This window comes from Petaurus breviceps, unplaced genomic scaffold (assembly GCF_028583685.1).
Source record: "Petaurus breviceps papuanus isolate PSGF00001 unplaced genomic scaffold, PetGlider_PUasm1.0 173, whole genome shotgun sequence".
NCBI lineage: Eukaryota > Metazoa > Chordata > Mammalia > Diprotodontia > Petauridae > Petaurus > Petaurus breviceps.
In genome coordinates this window covers 19,522,843-19,545,902 of record NW_027185759.1, presented here as the reverse complement: position 1 = coordinate 19,545,902, position 23,060 = coordinate 19,522,843, and positions in this window count along the sequence as shown.

Genomic DNA, 23,060 nt, shown 5'->3' with positions numbered 1-23,060 from the left:
GTAAGACTTTCTGGAGCTCCTGTCCTGTTATCAGAGCCTTTGGGAACCCAAGGTCAACTCTGCCCCAAGATGAATCATCAAAGGAGGGATTTAATGGGGGCAGAAACAGATAAGGAAAATAACATTAGAATTTTTCATGGTACATTGTGAAAAGCATTTTGGCCCTCTAGAAGTGACATACAATTAAATATAACATTACACTACAAGAAATGAGAATTGGTTTACATATACTTTGTATGAAGTACTAGTCTATGAAGACACTGCTATTTTATGATTGTTACTATTATGAAGATACAAATGATACAAAAGACTCTGTATAACCTTGAGATGGAAAGAGTAAATATTCAGCATTTTTAGAGATGGTGACCAACTCTGCTGAGATCTCTCAGTTAGTATATCCAGCATTCCATGTAGGCCTATCTGGTTGCTTCACAATAACTTTCAAGAGAATTTACGGATTCTGATTAAATTTAGCAAATTATTAATACGGATCAAATATCTAACTGAATTTCAATTCAACAACCATGAGAGGCAATGCAGGGTTGTGGACAAACAGAGCCAGCTCAAAGCCAGGAGGACTGGGTTCAAGTCCTAAGCAGCAGAAGCAGTGTCCTACCCCCCAGCCATGCAATATCAGCTAGTTTTTCCTTAAAAGGGATTGGAACCTGTTTTGAGCTTTGGTCGGTTCTTAGGACTGCTGATGTCCCTTTCTTATTGTTTTGAGTGAAAAGCAGCCATAAGGCCCTAGAGAGTCTCTCACATGTTTGACTAGTGGAATGAGATGGGTTAGGGTCAGCTTTACTCTGCTGAATCAATTGGAAGAGTCCTCAAATGCCTATCATTGTGGAACATCCTATTCCTGCTATGGCTAGGTAAATAAATCTCCTTTTGCTAACTGTTGAATGTCCTATGACTATCTAATTTTGTTCCATTACTAAGCCTAAAGTACCAGGGAACTGTCCTGAGTCTGGCCCAGTCTAGAACATCTTACCTCTGATACAACCTGGATTTATCATCCTGGACAAGTCACTTAACATCTCAAGGTTCCAGGCAACTCTCTGAGATTATAAATTGCAGAGAAGGTGCCAACCCATATTGGTAGAGGGAGTTTCATAATCTTGGAATTCCCTATTCCAATGAAATCACAAATCCCTTTCCTATCCTGTCTGTGAGCATAAATTAAGTATCTACTATGGGCAAGATTGTGGAAAGGAGGCAGAGCAATGGTTAGAGAGAGAAGAATCCAGAGTTAGAGATGACTCTGAGGTTTTCAATCCAAGTGACCAGGAGATGTCGGTGACATAAAAAGAGAGATAAAGTTTGAGTTGTTCAACCAATATTTAAGATCTATTAAATTTGACTTGTGAAACAGTCCACCATTTTGACACATGATGACAGCTGCTAGGAGTTTTCAAATGGTTATTGGGGGAAGCTTTTTTTTTTTTAAAACAGCTTTAAATTAAAATTGGAACAAGCATCAAGGTTAGAGATACAAATATTTCACAAGAAATAAACATAGGAACTTATCATCAATCTTTCAAGGAACCTCACATAATTATCATCCCAAAATATCTTGGCGATGGTAATTGTGCACCTTAACTTTGATCTGATACATTGACCAAAGTCGATAGTTCTCAGGATGACTAGGGAAATAAGCAACAGCTTGAGGAATCTCTCTTGCCAGTAGGACAAAATATGGGAAGCCCAGATGTTGAGGAGGACAAATATGCTGCCTCCCACTCCATCGCTTATCTGGATCTACCAGTCTCAGGGTAGTAAATTTTGCTAAATTTCAAAAAATGAAAAATGTAGGTTTGGGTCCCAGCATATAAATTAAATGCATTTTGCTTTGTTATTTATCAAAATTACACACTGTTTTCATGTCTTCAGCTGCACCATTTGGGTACAATAGTGACCAGAATGTTTGTGCTATTTGAACAAAAATGGATTTTTCCTAATTTTTAAAATAATAAAAAAATGGTACCATCATCATCATTGTACTTCTGACCCCCTGGCATTTTATCTTCCTAGTCATAATAACTTAGAACTCAGTTTTTGAAGATGAAGTTTGAAAAGAAAATAGGAAAATGTGAATGGCACCTGGATAATAACTCAAATCCCTTGAAGAACTATTTGGAGGCATCCAGATGTTTGGTGCCATGTGTTCAAACACGGGGATGTTAGGTGCCATTAGTCTAAGTCTCCCATTTCAGAGATGAAGAAAATGAGAAGCAAACTGGTTTGTCCAAAGTCAAATGAAGGACTGGATACAGTCAGTCATCTTGGGCTTTGGGGTTTGGCTACTCTGAAGACCCTTGTGATGATGCTCTCTGCTTAGTTTAGAGGGCGTCTTGAAGCTTGGGATGACTGTGTGTGTGCATGCTTGCATGCGTGTGTGTGCATGCGTGCGTGTGTGTGTGTGTGTGTGTGTGGTGGGGGTCAGAGTTGAGGAGGCTACAGAGATTCATCTGTCCCTTGCCCATAGACTTCCTCCCTAGCATCTTCACATAGGTCCTCTCCATCCCTAAAGGCCTCTCATCATAAGATATTTCCAGTCATCTGGCCTCATGGGACTTTCCTGTGGTTTCTGGATAGAGATTGTCTGACCCTATTTGTCCTCATACTGGTTATGGAGCTGTTGTGAGGAAAAAGGAGTTTATTGGATTCTCTTATGTCAGAAACTCAGGTCCTGGAACTGTAATGTCCTAAATGGTCCTCCTGGGGTTTGAAAGAGTGACTTCATCTATAAATGTTGAAAACGAGAGGAATCTAGCTTAATATCTAAAAAACGCTTGGGATCCTTTGAGGTTGTTACTATATTTTTATACATGATTCAATTTCTTGACTTCTTCATTTCCATATTCACAAATGGGAATAATGCCAGGGCTTGAGACTCTTATGACCTATAAAGAAAACTACAGTCAGTTTCTTCTTCCTCTTGGCAATTGAACTGGGGCTGGCAGAGGATGGAGGGCCTGTAAAACTTAGGAGGAACTAAAGACACAACCATCCTGGGCCTTGGGCTCTGCCGCACAAGTTGCATACAGAATGGGATGGTTTGGTGACATTTGCCCAAGTATTCCCTTTTGAAGTTGCTGTGGCCAAGGAAAATCTACCACCAGGTCTCCTGGTGGACAATCTTCTCTTGATGAGCCTCTCTAAATTTGGCTTTGGTGGTCCTCACCAGATAGATTTTACTGAGCTGATATTAAAAGCCCTTCAAGCTTGGGGAGAGCCACCACAACTTGGGACTCCCTGGTAGGACCTCCAAGCACTCAGGTCATGATGACAGTCATTAGTAGAAGATCCAAGTGTGGAAGTTGAGCAAATTACAGAATAATTTGGATGAGTTAGTTATTCCTGGAGAAGAGTGGGCAGATGTCTACAGCTGGCGTTAGACAAGAATGGTTTGGTCACACCCATTGACCATGGAAGCTATGCCGAGAATTGCAATATGACATGGTGCAGTGGTTCCCAACATTTTTTGTTCCTCAAATCCTTTTCAACAACGACAAAAATGAACCTTAGGATAATTCAGTATACAAATCACAATATTCATTGCTGTTGCTTGTTGTTCAGTCATGTCTAAATCTCGATGGCCACCCTTGAGGCTTTCTTGACAGAGATACTGGAGTAGTTTGCCATTTTCTCTTCCAGCTCATTTTATAGTTGAGGAAACTGAGGCAAATGGTAAAATGACTTGCCCAAGGTCACACAGTTCATAAATGTCTGAGGCTGGATTTGAACTCAGGAAGAAGATTCTTCCTGACTCCAGTCTGGGTGCTTATCCACTGTGCCACCTAACTGCCCTTTTCTTTGTGACTATTTACTGCTAAAGGTGTCATTAAATAGTTTTTAGCATGAATTCCTTGGACCATCATTGCTAGACTGGATTAACTGATCTCAAAGGCTGCATCTAGTCCAATGTCATGCTCTTCAGACTCTGGAGAAAGAGTTACAAGATACAGAAAGATGGAGGAGAAAGTTATATCCCTCTCACCAAAGGGAATACTGACAGGAGCCACTCTTCTGGTGCCAGAGCTCTGAGCACTGCTGGAGAGCCAGCATCCCAGCCAGGTAAGAAGAGGAACTCCTCAGCTCCACTCTGTTGAGTAGAAAGGGCTTCCAGAGAGAGGAAGGTCCCTAGTGGCTGTCGGGGTACATCACAAAAGGACACCATGACAGTGTATCTATGTGAAAGTAAGGGGAGCTTGCAAGAGCATGTTCTAATTGGGGGCATCCAATGGCTTCCCAAAATATTATTGGAGGGGGTTGAGGAAGGCAGAGTTGCTGCTGGATGGGCCTCAGAGACCCATAGCTGAACTCACCAGATACAGCAGTTTCTTTTTTCTTTTAATTTATTTTTAGTTTTCAACATTCATTTCCACAAGATTTTGAGTTATAAATTTTCTCCCCATCTCTCCTATCCCCACCTCAAGATAGCAAGCCTACTGAATACCCCTTCCCCCAATCTGCTCTCTCTTATATCTTCCCCCTCAACTGTCTTGTAGGGCAAGAGGGATTTCTATCCCCAGTGCCTGTATATCTTATTTTCCAGTTGCATATAAAAAACATTTTTTTAACATTTGTTTCTAAAACTTTGATTTCCATATTCTTTCCCTTCTTCCCTTGTCACCCACCCCCCACTGGGAAGACAAGCAATTCAATATAGGTTGTACATGTGTAGTTATGTAAAACATTTCCATAGTACTTATATTGTGAAAGACTGACTATATTTCCCTCCATCCTATCCTGCCCCCCACTTATTTTATTTTCTACTTTGACCCTGTCCCTTTTCAAAAGCATGTGCTTCTAACTACCTTCTCCCCCAATCTGTCCTCCCTCCTATCATCCCCTTCCCCCCTATTTTCCTGTAGGGTAAGATGCTCAATTGAGTGTGTATGTTATTCCCTCCTTAAGCCAAATTCAACGAGAGTAAGGTTGACCCATTCCCTTTCACCTTCCTGCTCTTCCCCTCCATTGTAACAGTTTTCTCTTGACTCTTTTATATGAGATAATTTTCTGTATTCTGTCTCTCCCTATCTCTTCTCATTATATTCCTCTCTCACCTTGTAATTTTATTTTTTTAGATATCATCCCTTCCTATTCACCTGATCCTGTGCCCTCGAGACAGCATTTTCTTATGGCTGTCTCACCAGTGTGAGAAGAACTGCCCACGTGGGACCGTGTGGGAATTGGGGCTGCTCTAAACCCTTTCTTGTTGTATGATGCTCTTTGAACTTATTTTCTCTTTGAATAAAACTTTCTGTAATATTTTATTTGCAAAGAATATGCAAATAGAGATCCGGTGTCGGTGTTTGGGGCTATCCAATGAAGAGATCCTCAGATTTTCTGAGTTGTAGCTTGACCCAGCATGTGAATGATGCCTTCCACAATTAACTTAGATCCTTTGTGTAATGGGTACATCTGAATTAGGTTTACACTATTTAAAAACAATTTTATGATGTCACCATGTGATATTTTACATCATTGACTAGGGAGTGGAGAAGAAAGGGTACAAAATCAGAATCAATTAAGTCTATATTAGGCACCTACTATGTACAAAGCACTGTGCTAGTTGCTGGGAATAAAATGAAACAATGAATGAGACAATCTCTGTCTCTGTCTCTCTGTCAGTCTGTCTGTCTCGCAATGTGTGTTTATGTCTAGGTTTTATCCCTGGTTCTCCCATTTAAATAGATGTATGACCTTAGATGAGTCATGTACCTTCTATGAAGCATTTTTATTGTTGGATCATTTCAATTGTGTCCAACTCTCTGTGACCTCATTTGCGGTTTTCTTGGCAAAGATACTGGAGTGGTTTTCAGTCTCCTTCTCCAATTCATTTTACAGATAAGGAAATTGAGGCTAACAGGATTAAGTGACTTTCCCAGTATCACACTAAGTGTCTGAGACTGGATTCAAATTCAGATCCTCCTGACTCCAGGTCTGGCATTCTATCCACTGTGCAACCTAGCCACCCTTCTGTGAGGCATAGTTTCATAATTTGTGAAATGGAGGTAATGATTTTTGCACTATCTACCTCACCAATAGAAGTTTCTACAAACCTCAGTTTCCTCATCTGTATGATGGGAATAATAATTGAGAGGGATATATAAATACAAGGAGTACTTTAATGGATTTCAGATTTAGGGCTGGAAGTCATTAAGGCTTATCATTTTGTCCAAATCCTTCTCATTTTACAGATGAGGAAACTGAATTATAGAGAGGGGGAAATGGTTTGCCCAAGATGATGTAGCTAACAAGAAACACAGCTGGGATTTGAAACCAGGACCTCTGATGCCATATCTGGTGTTCTTACACTATACCTCTTCTCTCAGCAAAGTGGTTTCTCCTTTCACTGGTATAGATCATCACCTATTTATTTCTTTGTAATGCTTGTTTGTGTCCATTCCTAAATCCTCTGTGGATGTCTACCCACTGTGCCTTTTGTATTTGGTGGACATCATCATGCTACATCATTTTATAATATAGTATCATTTTGTAGAGCTGCTGGTGAACATTTGAAGTGTAAGCAGTGGATCCAAATAAGGAAAGGTTAAACTGATTTCTCAATTTGTGTACAGGAAGGAATTTTTCCTCTGGGTGTTTTGCTGCCTTCATTACATGGACTGCATACCTCCAGGTGATTGCATTATTTAATAGACTCATGTAAATTAAGTTGCCCTCCATGCAGGAAAGGAACAGGAGCCTACATTTTAAAAATATCATTCCCAGACAAGACTGGTAGTCCGAACAAATGATACAATGGGTAATTTCAGGACAGTCTGGAGTGAATAAACCGGTCCCTTAGCTTGGGGGAAGGAGAGTAGGAGAGTATGTGATATAGCTTTAGCTTTGGCATCTTAAATGTTCAATAGCTAAGGGATAAAAAATAATGAAGAGGAGACCTCCTGGAAGACACACATTACAAGTGTTTTCATAAACCGTCACAAGTTAGAAACCCAGAGACCAAAGAGGAAATTCACTAGAATAATTCTTGGAAGCAACAGAAGAAAATAACGCCAATTCTAAGTTAAAATAAAAGCAAAATATTCAGGTGTTCTTTACCACCATCCTTCCACAATGCCAATGCCAGAAAAATTGGTGATTTCATCTACTGTGGGATTCTGGTGTAGGAATCATTGCAGATTGTGGACCACAATTGGTTTATGACTAAGGAGACAAGTCTAAGGGAGTTGCCCAAGGCAAGCTTGAACTGCACATGGCATCTTGGACATAGAGCTAAAACAGAACCCAGAGACCCTCTAGCTTTACAGACGAGGAAACTGAGGTTAAGTGACTTATCTAAAGTTACATAAGCATTAGAGGCAAGATTGGAAGCCAGTTTTGCCTAACTGTAAGCCAGCTCTATCTTGTTTCTACCAACATGAGATGGAATAAATATAGCCTGAAGAACACATTTCCATTTAGAAAGCACTTTCTCCCAAATAATCATATATGAAAGGAAGCAAGGTACCAGACTTCCCATTTTATGAGATTTTGGATTTTTTAGGATTTAGGCATCTGCATGGCATTACAGTGAATAGAGGCCTGGACCTACAGTCAGAAATATCTGAGTTCAAACCCTGCTTTAGTCACGGACCATGTGGTCCTGGGCGTGTCATTTGACTTCTCTCAAATCTCAGTTTCCTCATCTTGAAGATACAATCATAGCATCAATATCTTGGGTTTTTGGGGAGAATCACATGAAATAACATATGTAAAATATTTTGAAAATTGCTCTAGAAAGAATAGCTACCGTTGGAAGAAATCTTAGTGATTATCTGAGCTGTCTTCATTTTCTCAATAAGGAAGCCAAGATGTCGAGTGATTAAGTGAGTTGCCCAAACATTTATGTGACTTAGCATTTGTCTGGGAGGTGCAAATGCTGAGATATTTATCAGTCTGTTGGGGAGGGGGTGGTGGTGAGAGCTTGGTTAATGGTCATTCCAAAGGCATTGCCATGTTCCCTTGATCAAATTCTGGGATGTCCTTTTGGAGGATTCTAAGAGCCAAGTCCATGCTGATGTGTGACTGGCTGGAAGGCAGGGCTAGAGGAGGTACTCTGCTGCTTGTGATGCCCAGAGTGACTCACATCTTTCCTGCTAAGTCCATGCTGATGTGTGACTGGCTGGAAGGCAGGGCTAGAGGAGGTACTCTGCTGCTTGTGATGCCCAGAGTGACTCACATCTTTCCTGCTAAATCTTATGCTCCTTCTAATGCTCCTATTTCTGTCAAGGGAGCTTCTGTTCTTCCACGTTTACAACCTCAGAGCCAGCCTGCAGTCTGCTTTCTTCTTGACCTCCTTATCTAACCACTTGCTGAGTCTGGTTGATTCAATTTCCATGTCTTATATCTGTCCCCCTTTTGCCCTCATATATCTACTACCATATTTCAGGCTTTTACCTCCCCTTACCATGACTATTGCCAGAGACTCCCACAGCTAAGCAGCACTGTAGATCTGGTGTCGGGCTTGAAGTCAGGAAGACTCCTCTTCCTCAGTTCAAATCTGGTTTCAGACACTTCCTAGCTGTGTGACCATGGCAATTCACTTAACCCTTGCTACCTCAATTTCCTTATCTGTAAGATGAGCTGGAGAAGGAAATGACAAACCACTCCAGCATCTTTGCCAAGGAAACACCAAATGGGGTCTCAAAGATTTGGACATTCAACAACAACAATAATTGGTATTCTTAAGCTAAATCCCTTCTCTCAACAAAAGTGCTGCAATGCCCAAATTATTGTGTGGTTTCCAATCTTCACTTTTCTAATCTATCCTCCCTACAGCTGCCAAACTAAATCTTCCTAAAGCATGGGTTTCATCTCTGATCAAGAAATTTCCTTCTTGGTTCTGGAGTCAAAGAGAATTCTCTGGCATTTGGAGCTCTTTATACTCTGACCCTAGCTCATGTTTCTGGGCTTAGTTCTCCCCATTCCTCTTTGTGCATTCTGTGTTCTAGATAAAATGACCTCCTTGCTTTTCTCCAAATTCTACTCTCCCATCTTCCAGCTTAGTGCATGTGTACAGTAGATAATCAATAAATTCTTACTGAATCCACCTGAATTGAAGTGCCATGGTGTAGTGGATTCCCAGTCTAAAAGGCCTAGGTTCAAATCCTGACTCTTATACTTGCTAATTGTGTGCTGATAGGCAAGTCACATGAACTCTCTGAGCCTCAATTTCCCGATCTGTAAAAGTGATGGGATTGGATTAGATGGCTTTTCATGTCCAAAGTCACCTTAACTGTATGATTCTATGAATTAATACAACAGTGAATCATTTAGTCCAGAGAGGGAGGTCGTTTCATGGCTTAGACAGCAAAGAAATGGATTGTGCAACTATTTGTCTCTCTCACTTTGGAGTGGGAAGGGAGAGTGGGATTATCTGAAACAGATACATAGAATATACATATACAAGTTGGGGGAATTGGTGCAGGAGGTAGGCTGTGACCCTCATGCTAAGTAAGTTAGGAAAGGATTATCCTCTGAATTCCAATATGGTACCACTCGAATCTCTCTCATGGAGAAGGAGCAACCCCAGTCTTATTTTTTTCTGGCATTTCTAGGCTTTGAGAACAAATAGGGAAGATGAAGCCTAGAAGCCATTCTTTGAAGCTCATGATTAATGGCCTCCAAACACCCACCATCACCAACTTCACAAGGCTATTTAAGAACAATTGCATTTATGGGGATCCGGAATTTAATTTGAAGACCCAAACTGAGATTGTCACCAGACAAATGGCCCAGTGAGGAAAAGACTGAATGGAAAGAGAATAAAAGAAATGGAATGGAAGAAATTAGTAAGCAGAGTGTGTTGTCACCGAGCCTATGAAGATGGCTTCAGTTTTCTCCAAAAGACATTTACAGGGACAGTCTCTGCAACAGCCAAGTGTTATTACCTAAACAACCTTACCAACAATATAATCTGGAAGGCTTGATTTTCAAGTAATAAGAGGCCCCCAAAGCCATTAATTTTGAAGTTTCTAGTCTGACTCTGACACTAACTTGTGGCATGACCTTGCACAAATCTCTTTCTCTCCCTGGGTCTCAGTTTTCTTATCTTTTAAAATGAAGCGGTTAGAACAGAAACCGTCTAGGGTACCTCTCAGGCACAAGTCATAAGTTCTGGTTGTCCAGACTGTCATTTAACCCTGGAATGTCCCAGCTGCCAATGTCACCTGTCATAAAGTTACCTTGTATTTCTTTTGATTGATCATATGTTTCCAATGCCTCATGGATAAGGCAAAGCCTAGGAAATATGGCCCCAGAAGGTTGGGAAGGAGTTTTGTCTCCTGACATAGGATAATTTGGTGATCCTGAAGTTATCCCATAGGCCTGGGGTGAAATTATGAGGTCAGGATCCCCATCCTGTCCCTTACTCAGGTGCTTATTTACCAGGAGAATCAGACCTCAAGGGAACAGATGCCCATCACTACCCTGTAGTTCCCTGTTCCTTATTCACACTTATGTGGAGAAAAGAAAGGTAAGCACCACATCAAAGGTCTAGTATTTATAATTCAAATAAGGTTTAATTTAAGTCTGTCAGGCTGATTTGTCAGTTCATGTTACCCTTTCCCATGCCCACAACCAGCTGTTTTGCCACTGGCGATATTATGCTATTTATACAAAGCCCCCATATCTAATCTATGATCATTTTCTGAGTGATTTTGTGAAACCCTTGTGCTTCATCTTAGATTTTATCATCCTGGTGGGCTATGAACCAGCTGTGAGACTTTGGTCAAGACGCTCCACCTATGGCTTTTTTTAATCTATAAAATGAAATATTGGGGGTCACTGATTTCAAAAGTCCCTTCCTACCCCAAAGTCCTAGGATTTTTGGATGCATGACCTGAGTCTCAATTACTTCCCAACCCTTATGACACCCATGAGTTCAAACACTAGCTCAACCTCATAAATTAATTGCCATGTTTTAAATTCATTTTGCCAGCATTTTTATGACTGTGCATATGTCACTGTGAAATTTAATGTGGCAGTTCAGGTCCCTGTCAGATGAAGGTCTCTGTGAATTGGAGGCTGTTCCTGGAAGCCTGCTGTTGGTCAGTCTTCCCCACTTCCTACATCCTAGGCTTAGTTCTCCCTTGTCTGTCACCTCAACACAGTAACTCTGTTTATTTTTAATGTCCCATAATTATTTTCCACAGCCAAGCTGTTGTCAAAGCCTGCTGAGCTCACCTTTGCAGCATCTCTCAAACATGCTTCCTTCTCTCTGACACTGCTCCCATTCTAGGGCGAACCCTCATCACTTCATGCCCAGACTATTGTAATACCTGCTTGGGGGGTGGGGCGGGTGTCTGCCTGCCTCAGAGCTCTCCCCACTCCAATCTATCCTCCATTCATCCACTGATCATGTCATCCCACCCCCACCTCCATCCTCAATAAACTCCAGTGACTCCCTATCACCTGTAGCACCAAATACAAAACGCTTTGTCTGACATTCAAAGTCCTTCATAACCTAGTTCCCTCCAACCCTTCTCATACCTTACTGCCTGATGTGTACTCTTCGATCATCGATGCTGGCCTCCTTGCCATCTCACAGATATGACCCTCTGCTTGAGGTTTCTCTGACTCTTCTTCATGACTGGAATGCCCTCCCTCCTCATCTCCACCTTGGGGCCTCCTTGGCTTCCTAACTGAAGTCCTATTTTTTACAGAAAACCTATCCCAACCCCTCTTAACTCCAGTGCCTTCCCTCTTGTAATTATTCATCCTTTATATAGCTTGTTGTATATGCTTGTTTTTGTGCTGTCTCTTCCATTAGATTAGAAGCTCCTTGAGGGCAGGGACTGTATTTTGTCTTTTTTTTGTGTGTGTCCCTAGTCCTTAGCATGCTGCCTGGAAGTGTTTAATAAATGTTTCTTATCAGACTACCAAGAGAGATGGTTAAAAGATCAAGTCAGTGCCCCTCCACCAACAGACATAGATAATTTCATAGGTTAGATGATGATGGCCTGCTCTTTTCCAACTAGATTCTTTTTAACTGGTTTGGGTTATTTTCAAACAGATTTGGGGAATTAAAACGTCCCTTCATTTTTACCCATTCCTATGGAAAATCTCCAGATCCAAAATAAAGGCATCTAGATTAGGGCTCTTAACCTGAGGTCTATGGATTCCTAAAGGTCCAAAAAAAGATTTCAGGCCTTCCATGAACTTAGATGGGAAAAAAGATATATTTATTTTCATGAGCCCATTATAATTTTATGTATTTTATTTTATTCATTTAAAAACATATTTCTGACAAAGTGTCTATAGGCTTCTTCAGGCTGCCAAAGGGGTCTGGGTCTGTGCTCCCCACAAGGTTAAGATTCCTTAGAACAGATGTTTGGTTGGTTGGTCACTGTGCTAGCTGCTAGGGAAACGAGAGTCAAAATCAGTGCTTACCCTCCTGGAGCTTACTTCTACTGGGAGAATCAACATGTTTGGCAAAAGGTAAATATAAAATGGGGGAAGGAGGGTCATGACAAATAGGGGCATCATGTATGTGTGTGGGAGAGCACTTGTGCTGAGTCCAGAAGGATCTGAGAGTTGGGGGACCAAGAAATCTGGAAATGTCAGGATTCTGAGCAAAAAGGAGATAATACATACAGATGATTATCTGAATTTTTCATGTTTCCATCTGTTAGCTGGTGGCCAATATAGCCTCTGGGTTGAATGTATTTGGAGCAGTTGGAATGGAGCATGTAAAATCATTCCTCTGCTTGCACCTGAATCCATTTATAGTCAACTCCTAATCCCCTATGCTTGTGGGGCATCCCACCATATCGAGTTGATGAGGGCAGGCAAAGGAGGCGAGTGACCAGTTCACCTCCATGATCCTCTGGGGCCCCTGAGATGGCCTCTTTAAGGAGAGGCCCACCCATGCTCAGCACCAATTAGTATTAACCTGTAGTCTCAGCCTCCAAAGTGCTGCATTAGGCGTTCTGGAGTGGGAGATGTTATATATCACAGAATAGACAATTGCTGTTGCTTTATTTTTGATCTCACTCAGACAAGTTGGGGAAACCTGCCAAGAAATGAGTTACCTTTGGTGTAGGTAAATTTGCCATCCAGGTTCTCATGCCTCAACTCGATGCCTGACATTGGAACTACAGGCTTCCTGGGGAAATGAGTCAATAATTATCTTATTACTTTGAGAAGTAAAGAGACGCAGAGGGAGAAAGAAACCCACAGAGAGTTAGAATGAGAGAATAGCTCAGTATTTTTGGCATTTTTTCCCTTTTGTTTAAAACAAAATTACAAAAAGACCTTCAGTAGTAGCTCATATCTATTGGTCCATGACACATAGATGACCAAGACTTGGGTTCCACTAGTTCTTTCCACAAAGGCAGGAGTTTTTCAGCACTACTTATATCTAGGTCCAGACCAGAGAGATATAGATGAGTTTCCTGACTTCTTTCCTGACCCTATTTTTGGTATGATTTCATTGCACTGTTGCAGAGACATAACTAGCAATTTTGGCACCAACGTGAGCTTCCCCAAATGCATGAAGAGCAAGTAGCCTGAATTCTTCTTTCCCATCAACTTTTAAAGAAAAAAAAACAGTTGAGCTGTGTGGGGGAGATGGGGTGGAGGGGGGGAAACGTTAGGACACGTGGAGGCCTCCGTTGAGCGCTGCAGGGATAGAGCGTAGTTCACCTGCAGTATGGAACACTGTGCAGGAAGTGTACTGTATGGAAGATTCCTGCTTTAACTAATTATTCTTGCTAATAAGAAACCAAGCTCAATCATTTCTATGCTGTTGAGGTTATCCAAGCAATGTCAGCTTATCCTTTAAGTTTTAGTGCTGTGGGGCAAAATTCTAGTCACCGTATCCTAGTTACGTATCAGAGTATGTCAGCTTTGGAAGGAACCTTAGAGAACATCTACCTTGTCTCCCTCTGTTTACAGATGAGGAAAGTGAGATGAGAGAGGCAGTGACTCATTCAAGGTCACATGGCTAGTCAGCAAAATAGCTGGGAATAGAACCCAGGCCTCCAGATACCCCCATTTACTGCTTTTAAAGAATACTACAATGATTTATTCCAAATATTGGTACTTTGAGGGAATGATACTAAAACATAAAGGAAAGTTCTTGGACTTTCACAGATCACTTAGACTGATACTGTCATGACCCCCAGCCTGGGTGGTCCTTCCAAAGGTGGGGGGGGTATTACTTGGGGACAACTTGGAGAAAAAATTGTGCCATGTTTTGTGTTTGTGGGCCCCACATCCCATTACTGAAATCTTTTCTTCCGAATGGTGCTTCTTGCCCCCACTGCACCAACGTCCTGCAAGCTCTGGTGTCCTCTGCTTTTTTCCTGTTTCCCCTTTCCAGCCAGTTTCTCAGGCACAGCTCTTCATCTCCCACCTTTGTGTCTCTGCACTGATGATTTCATTGTCCAGGCCTGTAATGCTCTGCCCCTCAAGGCCTCTTCATCTCCCTTCCTTCTTTCAAGATTCAGCTCAAATCCCACCTTCTGTCAGAAGCCTTTCCCTGTCCCCCAGCAGCTAATTCCTTCCTCTCTACATGCTATGCCAAGATAAAGTCACTTCATATGAAGAAATAAGAGAAAACTGTGGAGAGCAAATATCACTGTGCTGTGGCTCTGAGAATTGTGGGCATCTGTCCTCACAAATTACCTCTTAGTGTGCAGTGACAGGCACTGGGAAATCAAAAGCATTGCCCATAATCTGTTGAAGGCACCTGACTGGAGTCACTGGCATTTCTAGGTGAGCTCCAGATCCAGACATTACAGCTGCCCTGCCATTGCATCCACACCTTTAGCTGATACAGCCTAGAAAGCAACTTTGACTGACTCCATCTTGCTATGGAATGGGCTGTGATGGGAGAGTACTTCTCCTTTCCAAGAACTGATGGCAGATGCTGGCAAAAAATCATTTAAGTCACTAGGGGAAAGCTGGCATTTGGAGACAGCAAAGCTCTGCCATTCCTTTCTATTCAAGGGGTTTTAATTCAACTCTCCAGACATTTATTAAATACCTGCTTTGTGCCAGGCATAGCGATAGGCACTGGGGATATAAGCCAAAGATAAAATGATCTCTAATCTCCAAGAACTTCTACTGGGAGCATAAAGCATATGCCCAAGTAATTTTAAATGGGCAAATGGATATGTTTATATAAATATGCATAAATGTGTGCGTGTATGATATAAGAATGCAAAGTAACTTCAGGAGGAAGAGAATATAATAACTAGGTATACTGGGTAAAGTCCTTATATGACACCTGAGCTGTGATAAGCCCTCCCTCTTGACTCACCCCATTTATTAATATTCTATCTGCTAAAGCTGGGCATAATATGAATCAAAAATGCAGAGGTGGGACATGGTAGATGTGAGAATGACTCGTACAAGGACCATGGGCAGGAGATGCGACATTTCATTTGGGGGAAGAGTCAAGAGGCTAATTTGGAGAGAATGGAGCACTCGATGGGAAAAAAATTAAACATTACCTTAGGAAAAATAAGTGGGAATTAGATTGTGGAAGACTGTTAATGTCAGTCTGAGAATTTCATTTGTGATAGAGGTCAAACCTCTTCTCCTTCTCCCTCTCTTGGTACCTGACAACACGCGGACAGATTCAGGAGATGACAACAGCTCTTTGTGCTTTCAAAGGCCATTGTTTCCATCACTAAAAGACTGAGCTGGGGGAATGGCTCCAGTGCCAGGTATAAAAATGGCATCGAAACGAATGAACTCAACCAATGGAGTTCATATTGAGGGAATAATATTATGGTTAAATCTCTAAACAATTGGTTTTTCTCCAAGCTGAAGACCTTGTTAATGAATTTTCAAATGATGCTTCCCCAACTTGCCATGGCTAAATGTTATTCAAAACTCACGGTTCACAGATTGCAGTTTCCCCAGTGACGGCCTGGGTATAGTATATGATTGATCGCTGCTTAACTTCAGCCAGCCGCTAAAAGAATTACAGACCCTACTGGCGAGTGTAAGGGCCACCCGGCCTATAATTTCAAGTGCCAAAAGCTACCTGGGATGGATGGAATCCAATATTTTCATTACCTTTGTCTTCAATTAACTTTGCTTTATCCTCGTCAGGGAACATGTCTTATTGTCACTCAGTGTCAGAAGGCAATTAACCCATTGACACAACATGTGAAAAAGAGTGTTCAAAGATAAAGAAAATCAGCCTGGCGAAGATTACTGGGCTATTTTCTCGATTTATTTCTCCACTGTCAAGACCTTGGATTTTGTGTATTGTTCCTTTTTTTTAAGAGGTAATTTCTTTTGTCTAGTTACCATGAAAAAGCTGGTGAATTAATTTAATTCACAATCTGGCAAAATGATGTGAACAGTGGCAGCCTCGGGGCCTCTAGGACCACCCCCAAAGTGTGTCTGTTTCACTTCTCTACACTAAGAAGCAGACTCGAGTCACAAGAGGGCCACACCTGGAGCTGCTTCAGGCTGTATTTTGGAAGACACCTTGCAGTTGTCACAACTAGAACATATGCCAGAAATCGCCGAAGCAGCTATCAGTAGAGACAGAAACCAAGCCCCAGTAGAAGGGAGCTGGCCTCCACTGGCTATGCTAGGATTTAAAAAACATCTTTCTGACATGTATCTTAGAAAAGGGAGTCTAGAAACACAGTCTATAAACACTGCCTCCATCACACCAGCTGCGTAGCTTCTCTTGCCAGACTTTCACTGAGAATAAGAGGAGGTAGCCCAGTTGCAGGTTCAGTAGGGTGTTGGACTTGCTATACAGGAAGAACTGAGTTCTAATCGTGCCTCAGACATATATTAGTTGTGTGAACCAGGCCAAGACTTAACTACTCTCAGCCTTAGTTTTCTTATCTAGACATTGGGGATAGTAATAACTTCTGCCTTCCCTGGTAGGGATCAAATCAGATAACAGATATGAGTGCTTTTGCAAACAGTGCTGTAGAAAATGCCAGTTATATTGTCAGCATCATCATTATCCTTATTATTGCAAGCTGGGCTTCTCTGGGATGCCCATCTCTAACATGGAGCCATCACCGAGGGGCCTTTGGAACAGGCCCGGCTTGCCTAACATGGAGCCCACTGTGTCCCTTACCACCTGGGCTAGCGCAGTCTCCTTTGATTGGCTGCCTCTCTCTTTAAAGTTGGTGAGACTGAACAATCACTCCTTTTTTGCTGTGTTTTTTCCCCGCCATCTTTTTGGTCATACCCACAATGGATGCCGTGAAATAAACTGGTGAGAGAGGAAGGACTTGCTTTCCACTTCTGCCTCTCCTTTACTCCAGTTCTGAGAAGAGAGATTGTGGTATTTGTTTCTGTTCTGTGTCCTTAGTCTTAAGTGCCAGATGGGATTCCCATAGCACTCAGGATTTAAAGTCAGAGAGCATCCAAGGTCCATGGTGATCTTGGAGCCATGATTATAAGTGGGATGGTACAGTCAGCCAGCCAGTCTGGAATGGAAGCCTTGAGAAGCCAGGGTACCTGGGACTTGAACTCAAGGAGAGTTTTGAGATTTGGATCTGGGACTGTGTTCCATGAGAACTAAGCTGAGCTATGAACCTCATTTCCTTCCCTTCTCCAGAGACTGAAATGGTGCAGTGGTAGGGAGTTAGACTGAGCTTCCTGTGTGTTGGGGGAACAAATGCACATATTTGTGATGATGCCTGCTGAAATAAGTATTTCTATGTAAAAGCAAATCTTACTGTTAGAGGCTGAGTGGAACTGGAATACAAGAACTATGCCCTACAATTGAGGAAATGCCGTTGGTGGGGGCCGGAACCAGTGACAGAGAGCCTAAACAATCCCAGGCCTCATAAGGGGAACAGAGCACCCCAAGCACAGGACAAAATGCAGCCTCCTGGGCCTTCAGGCAGTGAGACCCAGGCCAGGGTGTGGTCATGATCATTACAGCAGTAGCCTCTCGGAGGCAGTGGTCATCCCCTTCGAGATACGTCTTCTTGGTGCCCTGGAAGATCTAAATGGTTTGAGTTCCAGCCATTCAAGCGAGGATTGAGTTATCTGTGGTGGGGAACTTCTCACAGTCAATTAGTCAATCAAAAAGTACTCATTAAAGATCTGTTTTGTGCCAGGCATTGTTCTAGGTGCTCCAGATACGGAGGGGAAAAGTGGAACATCCCTTGGCCTCAGTGAGGCCTGTCTTGGTCCCCTTTCCATCATAGCCAAGGTTATCCTGTACTTGATTTTTGCATGTACTTCCATATGTGCAAGGTAACTCCCTCCAGAAAGTTGGGCCAGTTTCCCCAGGGAAGCAAAGAGCTGTCCAAGGTTAAGGCAAAGTTATGACTCGACTCTTCCGCCTCATATCCCTTCCTATATAACTTGGCGTGTGGGCTTCCTAATGGCAGAGAGCGTGTTTCTGCCTTTCTTTGTATACCTAGAGCTCGGCAGAGTTCCTGGTGTACAGTGAACACTTAATAAATGACTTTGATAGACTTGGGCCTTCCCAGAAATGTAAGGACCTAAAACAATTCCAAAGGCTTCATGATGGACAATGCAATCTGCATCCAGAAAAAGAACTATGGAGTCTGAATGCAGGGCAAAGAAGACTTCTATTTTTTGGTTTTGTTTTGCTTTTTTTTTTCTCATGGTTCCTCCCATTCATTCTATTTCTGTTATACACCATGACTCCTTCTCCGAAGCCTTTGCACTCCAACCTTCTAAAACCCCGGGACCAGGTGATAATAGTCAACCCTACTGACTTATATTTGGGATTATTCCTGCTCCCAAGAGAAGTGAAGGGCCTGGTTCTACTGCAGTAACAAAGTGGAAGAGGGAGATGTGTTCTTGGTATTTCTGGGCCTCTAAGCAAGTTTTTCAACAGAAATATTGGGGTTTATGTTCTAGGGTAACTGTTAGCATGGTACCATGCTTCAGGTACCATGTGGATTAAACAGGCAGTCATGGGCTAGCCTTGGAACATCATCATTATACATGACATGTTTTTTCCTTCTTGGAAAATTCATTCTGAATTTAAAAAAATCTTACAGGATCACTTTGAGAATACAAACTTTTTTTTATAAGCTGGGGACTCTTGGTATGATTTCAAAGTGTAGTTGGAATGACTCTTTAACATTTAGGGGTTGGGTAGACAGCTTTGGAGATCCTTCCCTAAGCTCAGTGCCCAAATCATTACCTGAATGGCAAAGAAAAAATCTTTAACTATAGATCTGTCCAAACATTTTCGACTGCCGATGGTTTTAAGATGTCACATTACCTCCACCAAATACCAGATAAATTCATCTGTAAGAGACAATAAGCTTTCCCCTTCTTATGAAAGCAAATTAACTCTAACAAAAAACTCTAAAGATGGGAAATTTTCCTGTTTCTGAGGAGACAGTGACTAGAATTATTTACTCAAGGCTTATCTGAGTTCAGTGGGCCCCATCTTTGCAACTAATCTAATGCTATGATATGACCTCTAATGAAGGTCAAAGTAGAATGATCCTAATGATCTGTCCAGAGATTCTGATGAGGTAGCCAGAATGGGGTATATTGTACCTGCCCTAATCAACATTTTATGATTCTCTGGGCATTAGAATTTGTGGTATGCTTTGTGGCAAACACAAATCCATGCCCTTTGCAGGATAATGTGAAGAGGCAGTAAGGCTTTCGGTGAGGCACATAATTGGGTCGACTTATTACCTTTCAGACAGAATGCAGATCTATTCATGTCTCTAGGGAGAGAGATTAAAAACCTGGAGTATAATATCGCATCGTCATCAGCAATGATGAGAATAAGTGAGAAGAGCCAAGCAACAAATCCTCCTGACTTCTAAATAATAAACGTTATTTTTTTTAAAAAGAGAAGCTAAAGCAGTCCTCATAAAAAACAATGGCCTGCAAGTATTTATTGTGAAGACGCAGTGGAAAGAATGCTAAGTGGGAAAAATGGGGAAATCAGAGTGCTAACATCAGATAACGGAATCACTGCAAGGGGAAGTGGGGATTATGTGCATCCTATTTGGTATTTATGGGAAACTTGCAAATTTGATTGGAGTTTGGTCTGTGACACCAGACATGGGTAAATCATGCAGTAGCAGGGGATCCGAGGGAAGATATTCAGCCAAAGGATAAAGGTGTATTTGGAGTGGGAGGAGGGTGTCAATTAGGGATGTGATTAAGTTGATATGGAAGATGCTTCTGCATTCCAACAGACTTCACCTTCTTATGGAAGAGGAGCCCAAAGTGCTGAAAAGATTCAGAGACATTGATTTTCAGGATGTGATTGATTAAGGAATTCCTGGCCTTGGGAGATTTAAATTATAAAGGAGAGTTTCATATCTCAGAGCTATTACCAAGCCATTTTCAAATGGGTGACTCACTTCATTTTCTCTGCTTTGCAATGCTCTGGGCTCTGAGAGAGCTCCCATTTCTTTCCAGTTGAAGTCAAGCTTACAATAAGCTATCAACTTCAGCTAAACTCATTTTCAGAATTAATGTCAGGAATCCTTAGCTGAGACTAGGGTCATAAAAAAATAGTGGAAGGATGATTTTAACAATTACTTGTGCTTTGCTAAGGTACAAGCATAGGAGAGGGCTGACAATTGCCAATTACGGACTTGCTTTTACATTCATGGGGATTATATACTAGCTGGTACCACCTTTCAGTGCCTCCATGGATTTGTGATTTCATCACTGTGGCTGAGTCTTTGAATGGTACACATGGCCCAATATGCCTCCACATTCTGTTACCTCTTGTCCATGATTTTCCCATAAATCTTACAAGAATGGTCCATCAAATGTGCTGGAAACCTTTCAAACTTTTTAACATGGAAACATGAGAACAAGCATAGAATTTGGGCTGTCTGTCCATCCATTATTTATCCCTTGTTATCACTGTGTGACTGACCTTCTTCCCTTTCTGATCATAATCTCCTAGATCCAGAGTCCCATTAATTTCTTTAAAATTTTTTCTTGATAACTGTATTTCAATATAATTCTTTTTCCTTTGCATATTTATGTTGTTTATTTTATCTTTTTAAAAATATGATTCTGAGAAAGGGTCTGGCTGCACCAGACTGCCAAAGGAGGTCCCTGGAATACAGGGGAGGAGATGAATTTCTGCCCTGAATGAGGTCTTTTGTGGCAATTCTTGGACACAAGTCAGTGTAATTTACCTGCAGCAGCTTCCCTGGGCATATGACAAGTCTTTTCATTCTCCTTCCAGATACCCATAAACTTGATTCTTTGGAAAGTATGGCATTCTTTGATTTATAACTCAATAAAATCACTAAAAGAACATCAGTTTTGTTTTGTTTTGTTGTTTGTTTGTCTTTGGGGGGGGGAAGGCATGGCAATTGGGGTTAAGTGACTTGCCCAAGGTCACACAGCTAGTAAGTGTTAAGTGTCTTAGGTCAGAGTTGAACTCAGGTCCTCCTGACTCCAGGGCTGGTGCTATATTCACTGCACCACCTAGTTGCCCCAAGAACATCAACTTTTTTTTAAAAATGGACTTTTACTTCAGGTAGCAGTTTGGGATCTGTGAAAAAAGTGCTTATTTTCCCCGAAGCAAGTTAGTCTCCTTTCATATTATTTTAGTTCTGGTTTCAGCTAATTGTCCATCTGTAACGTCTGTACAAGATATATATACATCATGGATATCTTGCATCTGCCTTGTACATGTAGGTATATTTTGAGGTGTCGGCTCAGGGGGATGTCCATGCAGCTGAGATCAGAGCGCTCATAAACTGCCTTTACTGAGGAAGTTCAGTATCAGCTCTGATCACTTCATGCATGTGCACAAGATCCTTCAATGAGTCTCTACTACCACAGAGTCCAAATTCTTTAACTTGCAATGTCTGACCCTCTACGGATCTTGCTTCAATCTATCTTCCTGAAATAATGCATACAACAGCCTCTCACCCATTCTGCACACAACCTAACAACACAACTCACCATCCTCTGAACACACACCATGCTTCATTGTTTCTGGGTATTTTGTTTACACCCTTCCCTATACTTTAAATGCTTTTCTCTCTGCTTTCTTCTCCAAATCAATTCAACAAAGATTTCTTAAGCCCCTACTTTGTACATGGCAACCCTAATGCTAATTATTCCTGGATCCCAGAAGCTTACATTCTATTGAGGCAGCCCAGGGGCAGCTGGGTGGCACAGCGGATAGTATACTTGGAATCAGACTTGGACTAAAGGTTTAGAATCAGGAAGATTTATCTTCACGAGTTCAAATCTGACCTCAGACGCTTCATAGCTATGTGACCCTAGAGAAGTCACTTAATTCTATTTGCCTCAGTTCCTCATCTGTAAAATGAGCTAGATAAAGGAATGGAAAGCCACTCCAATGTCTTTGCCAAGAAAACCCTAAAATGGGGTCATGAAGAGTTGGACACAACTGAACAACACAACTGAAACAACCCACCTTTCAAGCCTGGTTCAAAGGTCATCCTTTAGCCAGCCTGCACAGCATTCATCCTCTACATTTTTCAGGCCACCTGAAATCCTTTGGCAGGCTGCAAGTGGCCCTGCAAGGTCCTATGTTGTGCAGGCCTCTCATTTAGACTTCCTTGATTTCCCCAAATTAAACTGATCTATCTGTCTGTGACATTTCCACAGCCCATTGTGTGTATCTCTCCTGGGCATTCCCATTCTTCTTGTCATTGATCATAAGTACTTACATCCAACTTGTTTTCTTTCTCTCTCCCATTAGACTAGAAGACCTAGTGCAGGGAGCTCGCTATTTGTATTTATAGCATAGCACTTTGCATATAGTTGCAATAAATGCTGGTCAAAGATAAAATCAGATACTATATGTAAAGTATTTTTCAAACCTTAAAATGCTCTATAAATGTTACCTATTATTATTGAAAAGCTAAAGGAGTCAAAATGTGAAATGGACAATGGAAACCAGAAGGACAAAATTTAGTACAAAAGAGCAATCTTGATGAAACTTCATCTGAATTGCCTGCCTTTACACAAGAAATCGTCAAATAGCTTGTTTTGTATATTTCCTATTTGCATACGATAACTCAGCAAGTTAACAAACGTAACCTGAAAGCCTGCTACGTACCAGTCACTGTGCTAAGTCCATAATAAGAAAACATTTG